Raw genomic sequence first — 10,744 nt, forward strand, 5'->3', positions numbered from 1 at the left:
TACTCGTTGTTAAGGTGTCACTGTCTACTCAGAATAAACATTCGGTAATTTCGTAACCTTTATCACCCCGATTCGTTCCTCACACATGGATCCTTGGTTAGGGTCTCCGATTTTTAATTTTTCCGCTGCGCCGTAGGGGTACCGGTGATCCAACACAAACCTATGAATGGGTTTGGAGGTCTTTTACTATAAATAATATCTCACACCATTCTCATTTGTTTCATAGAAAATCATCTCGAAGAACTTAAAACTCTCCCACCTAACAAAAATACCCTAAATTTTTTACTTCTCAATAGTTACTCTAAGATTTCAAGAAAAAACACATAACCATGACATAAATATGGTCAAATTACTTACTCGATTTTTAAAATTTGTTCTTATTAGATTTTATTACAATTAATTTTTATTGTTATATAACTTTTTTTATATTTAACAAAAACTAATACTATTTTTTGTGATATTTTGAACAACAAAGAGATGGAATTATTTGTGCTCGACATGGTTTAAGCTTTTCAAAGCCAAATGGATGTATTCAAAACCACTTAAGGAAGCCTAGTTTATTAGGAGCTTCTACAATAATCAAGTTTGTAACAATACTGAAGTTGCTTGTAGTCTTATTAGAACAATGGAGGCAAAAAAAATACATACATTTCATTTTCCATGCAGGGAAGCTACTATAACCTAGAAGATGTCGCTTTAATAGTCAGCCTTTGAATCAATAGGCATGTGATAATCAGAGATAACAACATTGATTGGGAATCATTATGTCATCAGTTGTTAGGTGTTGCGTTGAACAATGAGGAGAAAGAATACAATGCAAATTGGGTTAAATGCACATGGTTGAAGAAACTTCTCAAACAACCCCTCTACATAATGTAACCATGGAGCATATGATCGATATGCCTGAGATACTTTGGATGATAAGAGAAATGTTGTTCCCAAACTTGTATAGAAATAAGGTCCATGCCGTGTATCTTTCTCTACTAGAAGATTTTGATATGGTCGATACATTCAGCCGAGGGCAATAATTCTACTGTATCTATACAAGGCACTTTAGAGGGCAACTCAGTTGGAAAAGTTAGTTACGAAAATGAACTTTGTTGTGCATCGAAAATTTAAAGAATTTCATAAAACTAAACTTTTTTTGTGTTGTCTATAACAAAAAAAATTTGCTAAATTTAGTACTTGTGTTTTGGTTTAGCGAGATCTATCGATTTCCTGACTTTCTATCAAATCATATTCTCTACTATTCTCGTAGCCTCGGTTGCTAAGAGAGTGGACTCTTAAACCTGAATAGATCATAATATGAAAGCATTAATTTTTCATTGTGGAAAATTAATTCTCTCTATAATAACCAAAACCGAAATACTCAAACCTCACAAAATTCCCCTAATTTTTTACAAAGCAACCACGTATCTATGAGTATATATCTTTCGGCTTCCCCTGATTCCTTTATATAGAGGAAAAAAATAAAAGAGCTCTACCTGAACAAGAAGAGGGGAAAATAATATTTTAATAAAAAAACTCATATCCCCACTAAGAGTGTATGTGGCGAGCAACACACCCACACTAGGAACACCTTAAAACAAACTCAAACATTTATCCAACCCAAAATCAGTTTTCTATTTCCAAAATATTATTTTATTCAATTAAATTATTTTTCTCAACCCAATTTTAATTTTGTCAAAGTCATGATGACTTTCTTGAATTAAAATCTATGAGTAAATGGTAACATTTCAATGACTTAATTGATTTAATTTTCACTTTGAACTCAATTATTTAATTACAATAAATTAAATAATAATTTAAGGAAATTAAATTAATCTTTTAAGTCATCTTTTGTCTCATTAGAGAAAATGCATTTATCGGGATAGCACTACACGTAATCTATTTAATTTATTCATTTTCTTTTGTAAATCGTATCAAATCTAAATGCAATATATAAAAGGTTGTGTCGAGATAGAGAAGGGATCGATTGGAAATATACAATCAAGGCTTAAGTAATTTGTAATTAAGTTCAGACTCTTCGTCTATTAATTACAACATTCATTAGTCATGGAGTTAATCCACTAAAAGTACCATAATTTAACTCCCCATTATATACCATTATGAAGTCAACTAAGATTTATGCCTTATCCAATGACCTTTTCATAAGTGATTACCCTCATAGGATATCCTTAATCTCTTTAGGTTATATTCATTCAGTCAATATGGTCTTATTTTATCTCATAGTCACCATTGTATCTTTCTATGATGAAAATATTATTATTAACAAACAATAATAATTTTCTCCTGACAAAAAACCCATGGCCACATTCCTTTTTCATAATTCGTGTAATTCCAATGAAAGAATATCATTTGTTCTTTAATCGAGCTATGAATTCCACTATTGTAAATTAAGTTATGCTGTATATAAGTCATATACCCAACAGACCAACTTTTGGCTCTAACATTGACTGAGTTCAAGCTTTCAATATATCAAAGCATATAAGTTATATATGCATAGTCAGCCATTTACTCTAGATTAAGGTAAGCCACATTATGAGTGCACAAGCAAATTTATTCATAAACAGATTCAAGATTAATTCAAATTGGGTCCTATCTAATGTATTATCAATCCAAACATTATGTCTTTTCTAATAGTCATTCGCTCATATACGCAAGACAATGTAGCTCCCCGATTGGACTTGATAGACAATATAATAGTCCCTTGAATCAATTGCTCAATTTTGATTCCTCATACTATAGACCATTTGGATTACCTACTAATATAAGTTGTCTTCTTGTATCATTATCCAACCATATGATGCAACTTGATATTAATTAAACCTTGGGCAATCAGTGAACTAATACTTTTTTATTTTACTTTTCATGCAAAAACCAATAAAGACAAGATATGAAAGATAATAATTTAACTATGAAATTTTATTAACCAATATGTTTAAAAAATTACAATGAATGACAAAATAACTACACTAAAGGCATAAAGTCCCAACAAACTCGACATCATATAGTTGAAATAAATTGTTTTTGTCTACTTTTGCAAACTTGAACATGGATACAAATGCGTGATTAGCGAACATTCGTTTTGAGTCATTGAAGTTCCTTATTATCTAAGCTAAAAATATAAACGTAATGATGAATATTTATAATGTCCTTTTCATTTTATATTTGAACATATTTGAGGGTCATTTGGATCATTACAGTTTTAGAAGGGACCTTACTTGGATGTGATGAAAAATCAATCAACTAGCTGATTAAGAAATATAGTGATGTTATATTCATATTCAATGGAAGTAATGTAAATTAATATAATTGTATTTAATATAAGTGTTTGTAGTTTATGTGGAGGTCATACCTAGACAACACAATTATTCATGTTATACCAGTGGCAACGTATAAGTAAAGGTCACGGATGTCATAATTTGGTTCCACATTGTTGAGCGACACCACCTTGACCAGGTGAAATGACATTTTAGGTTAGTGCTAGATATTTTGGATAACCCAAATAATCTCAATCAACTTCATATGATAGATTTGAGGGTAGGATAAGTATTTGCCTACAAAGCATGAATAGTATATTATGCTTTAGAACCAACATGTCAGCTTGCCTTCGATAGGAACATTATCTAAGTTGGTGGTTTCTTAACTTCTTAGGCATATATTTAGTGGTTTAAGCGTACGGCCAATTGTGTTTATATTGTAAAGGCGTCTGCATGTTAGTGAATGACACATGCCCTTGAGTCGTTAACAAGAACATCAATAAAGTTGTGGCTAAGCATCCCATCTTATCCATTCAAAGCCAAAGCCATCTATTTAATTATTCGACCTAGAGCCACATGTTGGAGCTGCCAACTAGGTCATCTTGGTTTTCTCTACCCTTGCGGTGTATGACTGCTATGATGCATGTACAAAAAACAAAAAATGTTATAAAACAATTTAAAAGTGTGGTTTTAACTACAAACGTGCAGTGTCGAATTGTAATATTTATATGTGTTACAATGAAACAAGAAGTATTCCCAATGTAGAATGATAAGGAGATCAGATGATACGATGAATTAACAAAATTAAGCTTGCAAGCAAGGAGTCTAGCTAGGTAATAACTAAGCAGCATAGTTCAACAATTTATAAAGAAGATGGATTTAAACTAAACTATAACCTAGAGGAAAAAAATGTAATAAAACCAAATTCACAATTTCAATAATCAGGAAAAAAAGTCAGTTGATTAACATCCTAGCCAACCAATTAATTCTTGGAATAGAGATCTAAACTGTCTAAATTCCTATTGGTCCAATTTTACCCAATTAAGTAATTTAGGGTGGGTTTAGATAGACCGTGCGTTTACTTATGGTTAATGTAAAAATAACGGTGGCGATGAGATTAGATACTGTAGTGATACTATAGTATGAGACAAAAAGTAAGTTAAACGCGCCGCATCGCTCATCCAAACCCACACTTAGTCCAATTTATCTTTCGACCTCACTAGACTAAATTAGTATAGTGAAATTTATGCTCGATAAGATCTCTCGGTCTTACTTATCTATTTGTTCTCTTAGAGTCATCAATTCTAGGTTCCTAAATCTATTCGATTTAATCCAATTCTTACGATCTAGTCTTTAAACCTTAAATCAAACAATTGACACTGCAATTAATCAATCACAATTAGATTTAGTTCATACCCATCATTAGTATACAAAACCTAATCAATTTCATGCTAAGTTGAGCAAGCAAATAACACAAAAGAGATAAAAGTTGACAAATGCTTAGTAATTTTGGAAAAATCCTTAAATTTATTGATGAAAAGTATGGAAAATCTTGAAGTTCCATAACCCAATCACCAAAATTGTAGATTTGGATAGCAAAAGTACTTGGAATCTATTGAAATTCTAAAGCAAATCCCAAAAGTTATAATGAGGTCTTAGTACTTTTAGGCTAAAAGAGGACTTAGAGTGAGTCTCTCATATAATAATTGCCTTAGTAGAATCTGATTTAGACTCATGTTAAGGTATGGCTTGGATGCATCTTAATGTGAACATCTTCGAGGTAGATGAGCTTGGGAGTTTGGAAGCATTAATAATATTGGATCAAATGTGGGACTATCCTTAATGGCATCAAGATGTTGTGGCGATGTTCTCTTTATGACATGGGGTGTTAAGGAGTGGAGGTATAACAAGAGTGTTTATAGGCTTTAGTTAATACTTATTTAGAAATATTACATTTAATGTATTGCTTTTATTAAATTTAAAAAGGAAGAAATCTTTCAATGGGAAAGGTATTGAGAAATAAATCATTTTCTTTTCTCCTCATTTTCACCATGTGTTGTATGAAAGAAAAAACGATACTTTGTGTGTAAGTGGTCACTTGGTCGTTTAGACAACTCCGCTCACCCTCTCCACAATCCCTTGGTCATGCTTCTACTCTCGTCACTACGACTGCTGTTCTTGTTAACTTCCTCTCCCTGATTACCTGAGATCTTTCCTTTTGTGTTTCCCCATGGTAATAGGTACAATTTCAGTATCACTTGTACCGACTAAAACGCTTTGTTCTAGTGGTAAATAGGAACAACAAACTTTAGGTTCCATTCTGGTGCAAATTTCGGTTGGTACCAGACGTACTGGTGCGTACCAGTTGATTTTGCCCTTACTGGTCGAAATATGGTGTATCAACTGGTACCAAAAATATAAATATAAATTTTTAGTATTTATTTATACCAAAAAATAATTTTAAAATATATTTTAAATTTAAATTATTTTTTATTTATTTTGGATTTGTTGAATTATGAATTGGTTTATGCATAGAATGAGATAACCTTCTTGTTTAATTTATGCAATAATTTTTACTTGCTTATTTTGAGTTTGTGTTTAATGATGGATTGTATTTGTGAAGCTTATAAAATCTTTTTTACCACTCCAACCAACCAAAGTTTTATTGTTGATGAGTATTTTATATTTGAGATTTATTTAATTTCATTATTTGATATTTGTAAATACATTTTATATGCATATATAATTTTTTTTTTACAAAAATAACAATAAATCTAAAACAATATACCAAAATAGACTGGTACTGGTACTGGTACTGGTACTGGTAGAAAAGCAGTAAGTCCACTAATACAGTATTGACTACCTTTATTTCCCTTGTTCATTTTTTTGAGCTCTATGGCTAGTGAGCCTCCTTTACCATTGTTCCGATGTCGTTAGGGCTTAACGATTTTTGCCAACAGCTTACCCTTTGTGGTTGACCATCTACTCTAATCTTGTCTTGGTTTGCTTCATCAAGGCATGTTGATATTTTTTTTTTTTTGTTTTTTTTATGATTGTGCTTGCTACACACTTCGATCGCCCCTTCTTCGTGTGATCTACTTGAGTTGTGGATTGTATTGCCTACTTTGGCTTTGTTTCTAAAGGGTTTGGGTTTTAATTTGTTTAGTTTTTGAGTTTTTTCTAGGGTTGAGCCTATGAATTCTTTAATTAAGGGTGATACATGTACTATTATCGTTGATCTTTTGTAGTCTCTATTTTGTATAAAGTTTTTTTAATGGAAAAAATTAAAAAAATTGTATATTAATTCTTAATTATTTTATATAAATATCACTATAATCAAGGGTGAAGTTAGAAAAATTTTAGGGGCCAAAATTAAATTATAATTTTACGATAGTAAAATGTAATTTCATTTTAATAACCTATATTTTTATAATTTTTAAATGATTAAATCAGATTTTTTTATCATTTTTAGGGGGCTAAAATACAATTTTATCTTTAGAAATTTAAAATTTTAAAGGCCCAAATGGTTTTCATTTTGGGGAGGGGGCGAGGCACTTGTCAGCCCCCCTAATTGTAATAAATATTACTGAGCATAACAACATTTTTTCCTAAAGAGATTTAATGGTTTAAAAAAGCAAGAGATGATAGCCACAAATAAATAGTAACAATATATTAAGGGACAACATTTGATATACTGTTTGTGCATAAATTTCATGTACCATCAATGGTTGATAACATGATACATTATTATTAAATAAAAATAGTGGAGGACTTATAAATAAATACTAACAAATTTGTTTGAACGTAATCAAGTAGTAATTAATTATAAATAAATGCTAAAATCCTAGACCTTAAACCAAGACCGAAGACCTTAAACCTTTAAACCCAATATCCACCGAGAGTTATTAATATTTATTTATATTAGTTACAATTAATGTTTAAAAAATTATATATTTTTACAAATCCTTTATTTTTATTTAATTTCATGATAATACGTTATATTATTATTTATTGATAATACATAAAATTTATGTACTCTACATCAATTATTATTCTTTATAGGGTAAATTACTAAAATAGTCACTTTTGTTTACTTGAGTTACATTTTAGTCACTTATGTTCAAAATGTTACGTTTTAGCCACTTATGTTAACAAGTTGTAACATTTTAGTCAATGAGCAATTAATTATCGTTAAAGGTGTAACTGTAAGCTGATTTGACATGTTGAACTATCATTTCAAACAAAAATTTTAGATTAAATTATACAATTAATCCCCATATTTTTCATTTTAAATTAAAATTTAATGATAATATAATATATTATTATTTAGTGATAATACATAAAATTTATCTAGTCTACATAAATTATTATTCTTTATATTAAAACACGTCTATCCATTGTAGTGCTATTAAAATTATGGAATCAACAAGTTTCTTGTTTTATTATTATTATTAAAGAAGAAGTAAATTAAAATAATTGACATTGTATGATGGAAGATAGTGGTTAGATCTAACCTGAACACTTTATCTACCTTGGATAGATTTCAGTAAGATTTGCGGGACGTTTGGTTTGCTTTTGGTAAAAGATTAATTTTAAATTTTATTGATATAACAATAAATTTATTTTTAATATTTATTTTTTCAACTTTATCTTTATTTTTAAATTAAATTTGACCTCAATTTAAAAAAATTAAATTATTAATCTTTTAAAAGAATTAAATTATTATTTTTAACGAAAATATTAATTAATTTTTTAAACATGACAATCTGCATAACAACATGTTACTTTTTTGAATTTTTATGAACTTATAATATTTTTATGAATTTTTTTATAATTTTAAATTATTTGTTAACGTGATATAAAGATAAATAGTACTATGTCAACGTGAAACACATATGGACCATTATGTAAGTTTGCATATTAATATTGTTAAAAACAATATTTTACTCAACATTTTCATTTGATTCTTTTAAATGATTAATAATTAGATTTAACTAAAAACCAAATTGATAAATAAAGTTATGTTTATGGAGCTAAAGTTAGATATGATATGAAATGTATTAAAGATAGGAGAAGTAAAGGAGGTTTAGAGCAGCATATTATACTACTCGAAAGCTCCAACAAGTTCACTTTTAAACTAACAAATAGGTGGGTATTAAATTATATGTAAATTGAGAAATGGTGGTGTTTTGAAAGTTTGTTTTGCTAAAGGTTAATTGTATTATAAGCTTCCTACATGGATATGATTTCTTAGTGTTTTTTAACACGTTCCTTTAGAATATCCAATAACAAGAGGGAGGAGTTTCGTTTTGGTTAACCTTCTTAGGATAAAGAATATATAAGTAAATCTAAAGTTGATTCTCTCATGGCTGGTTTGGTTTGATCACCTAAGTTAGATCCTTTGCTTCACAATTTGGTGCGAGGGAGGCACCAATAATGTTTTACTTCCCTTAATTTGGATTCGGAGCTCCACATATTATATGTTCTATTGCAAGTGCACATATTACAATTCGTAATAAAATAATAGATATCGAAATTCGAACACTAGCTTTGATTAATACAACCGATTTAATGGAATTTCATTCTTCAGATTTTAAACTAGAAATTAATTGATTATTAAATTGAAAATTAACCTAAAAATATTGTTTGAGTTCTTATATCATGAAACCTAGGTTCCCAATCTCACTTTACACCTCATAAGAATTTAGTGATCCTTTAGGTAAAGTTTAGTGTTTTCTTATATTATAATTATAAAAGAATGTAATTTTTTAGAATATGATTACTAAAAAAATTACAAGTGTTCAACAAGGAGGAGAAGGTGGTGGTGACTAAAGAGTCGTTCACTGAGACAGCCAGAGAGGCAGAGTTGGTTTAAGAGGTTGAAGGACGGGAAGGAGAGGTGAATAGAGAAGGATGAACATAGCTAAGGGAAAAAATTAGGTTTCTCTTAGGGAGGAAGAAGGATCCTTTATCTCTTATGCTACGGGGTATATATAGGAGGGTGCCCCTATCTGGTAGTTCCACGTAGCTAACAATACGAATGGTAGGCCTATCTTTGTGGTCAGCTGGGTGGCAAGGCCGTTATAGGTCAATTGTTTCCATGTATAGTACTATGTGGTCCTACTCTGATATTCTCCTTGCTAAGGTTGTGTGAGGTGCCATGCCTTAGTGGTCCCCACGGAGGGTCTGTAGCGAATGGTCTTTAGGGTGGTTCCAAGATGGTTCGAGAGGGATTCGTGGATGGTTTTGGGCGTAAGAGCATCATAGAGGGTTTCTAGCGAAGGGTTGCTCATGAGTCGCATACAACAATGGGTCATTACCAGGTTGTCTCATGTCTACCAATGCCATTCTTGGGTAGGGGTATAAAAATTGCTCCCTGATCGAGAGGTAGGTTATAAAGTGGCCTACCTCGAGACCTTCCAAACAGTTATCCTAATCGATAGCCACTTAGGTAAACAATATGGTGGATAGATTAGTAGATGAAGAGTTGTGTTTTGTGCGTGTTGAGGACGCTTCAAGGAAAAGGGGATGTATCAAAGGTTCTAGAATGCTTGCATTAATGATAATGCCCTTTAGTTACGCCTTGGGAAATGGTGCCAATGATGGAGTAGGTGTAACAACCCGATTCTAGGCCTAGTCGAAACAGTGGTTTCGGGACCACAAATCTGATGAGGGAGAATATTATTATTCTTATATTTTTATGGTCTATAGTTTCACGAAAAATTTCATAAAAATTTCGTTCGAAAATTTCGATGTTTGGGCACTCAATTTAGTTAAAAGGACTAAATTGTAAAAAGTAAAAAAGTTGAGTTCTACATGTTAGAGGTGTCCTTATGTCTTAATTAGACCATTAGTTAATTGATGGACAAAAATGGGCATAGAATTAGTGAAATAGATTTTTTTAAGTTAGGGCATTTTAGTCATTTGGTAAATAAATATAATTAAATGGGAAAAAGATGGCAAAATATGCTCATCTTCTCCATGGTGAACGAAATCAGCAAAGGGGAAGACATATTTAGGGTTTTCAAGCTTCCAAGCTCCATAATCAAGAAAGACGAGAAGTCAATCTTAATCGAGGAAAAGAGAAGGTTGGGGATTAAATTGCAAAATCTCTACATTTTGTATCGAGGTAAGTTGTATGTAATTAATACATTATTATAATTATTTTTGTTATATTTCGTGACAATATATGCGAAAGGGGTTGAATATGAAATAGTTATATTAAAGTTAGAAATTTGAAATTGATAGTTGATTTGTTTAAAATCAGCTTAGTTTATGGATATACCAACTGTAAGTAGTAGTTGAAGTGATTCAAATAGAATTATTAAATTGGTTATGGAGTTGAGTGGAAAGATTGATATTATAATGTGTTATGGAGAAATTGTAAATTATTAGGAAGTAAGAATCTTTGTGGAACTGTCGGAATGGTAAAGATTTGAATAAGGTATCGATGAACACGTGTGTAGTACTGTGTGAAGGCT

The sequence above is a fragment of the Gossypium raimondii genome, chromosome 12, assembly GCF_025698545.1.
Source record: "Gossypium raimondii isolate GPD5lz chromosome 12, ASM2569854v1, whole genome shotgun sequence".
Classification (NCBI taxonomy): Eukaryota; Viridiplantae; Streptophyta; class Magnoliopsida; order Malvales; family Malvaceae; genus Gossypium; species Gossypium raimondii.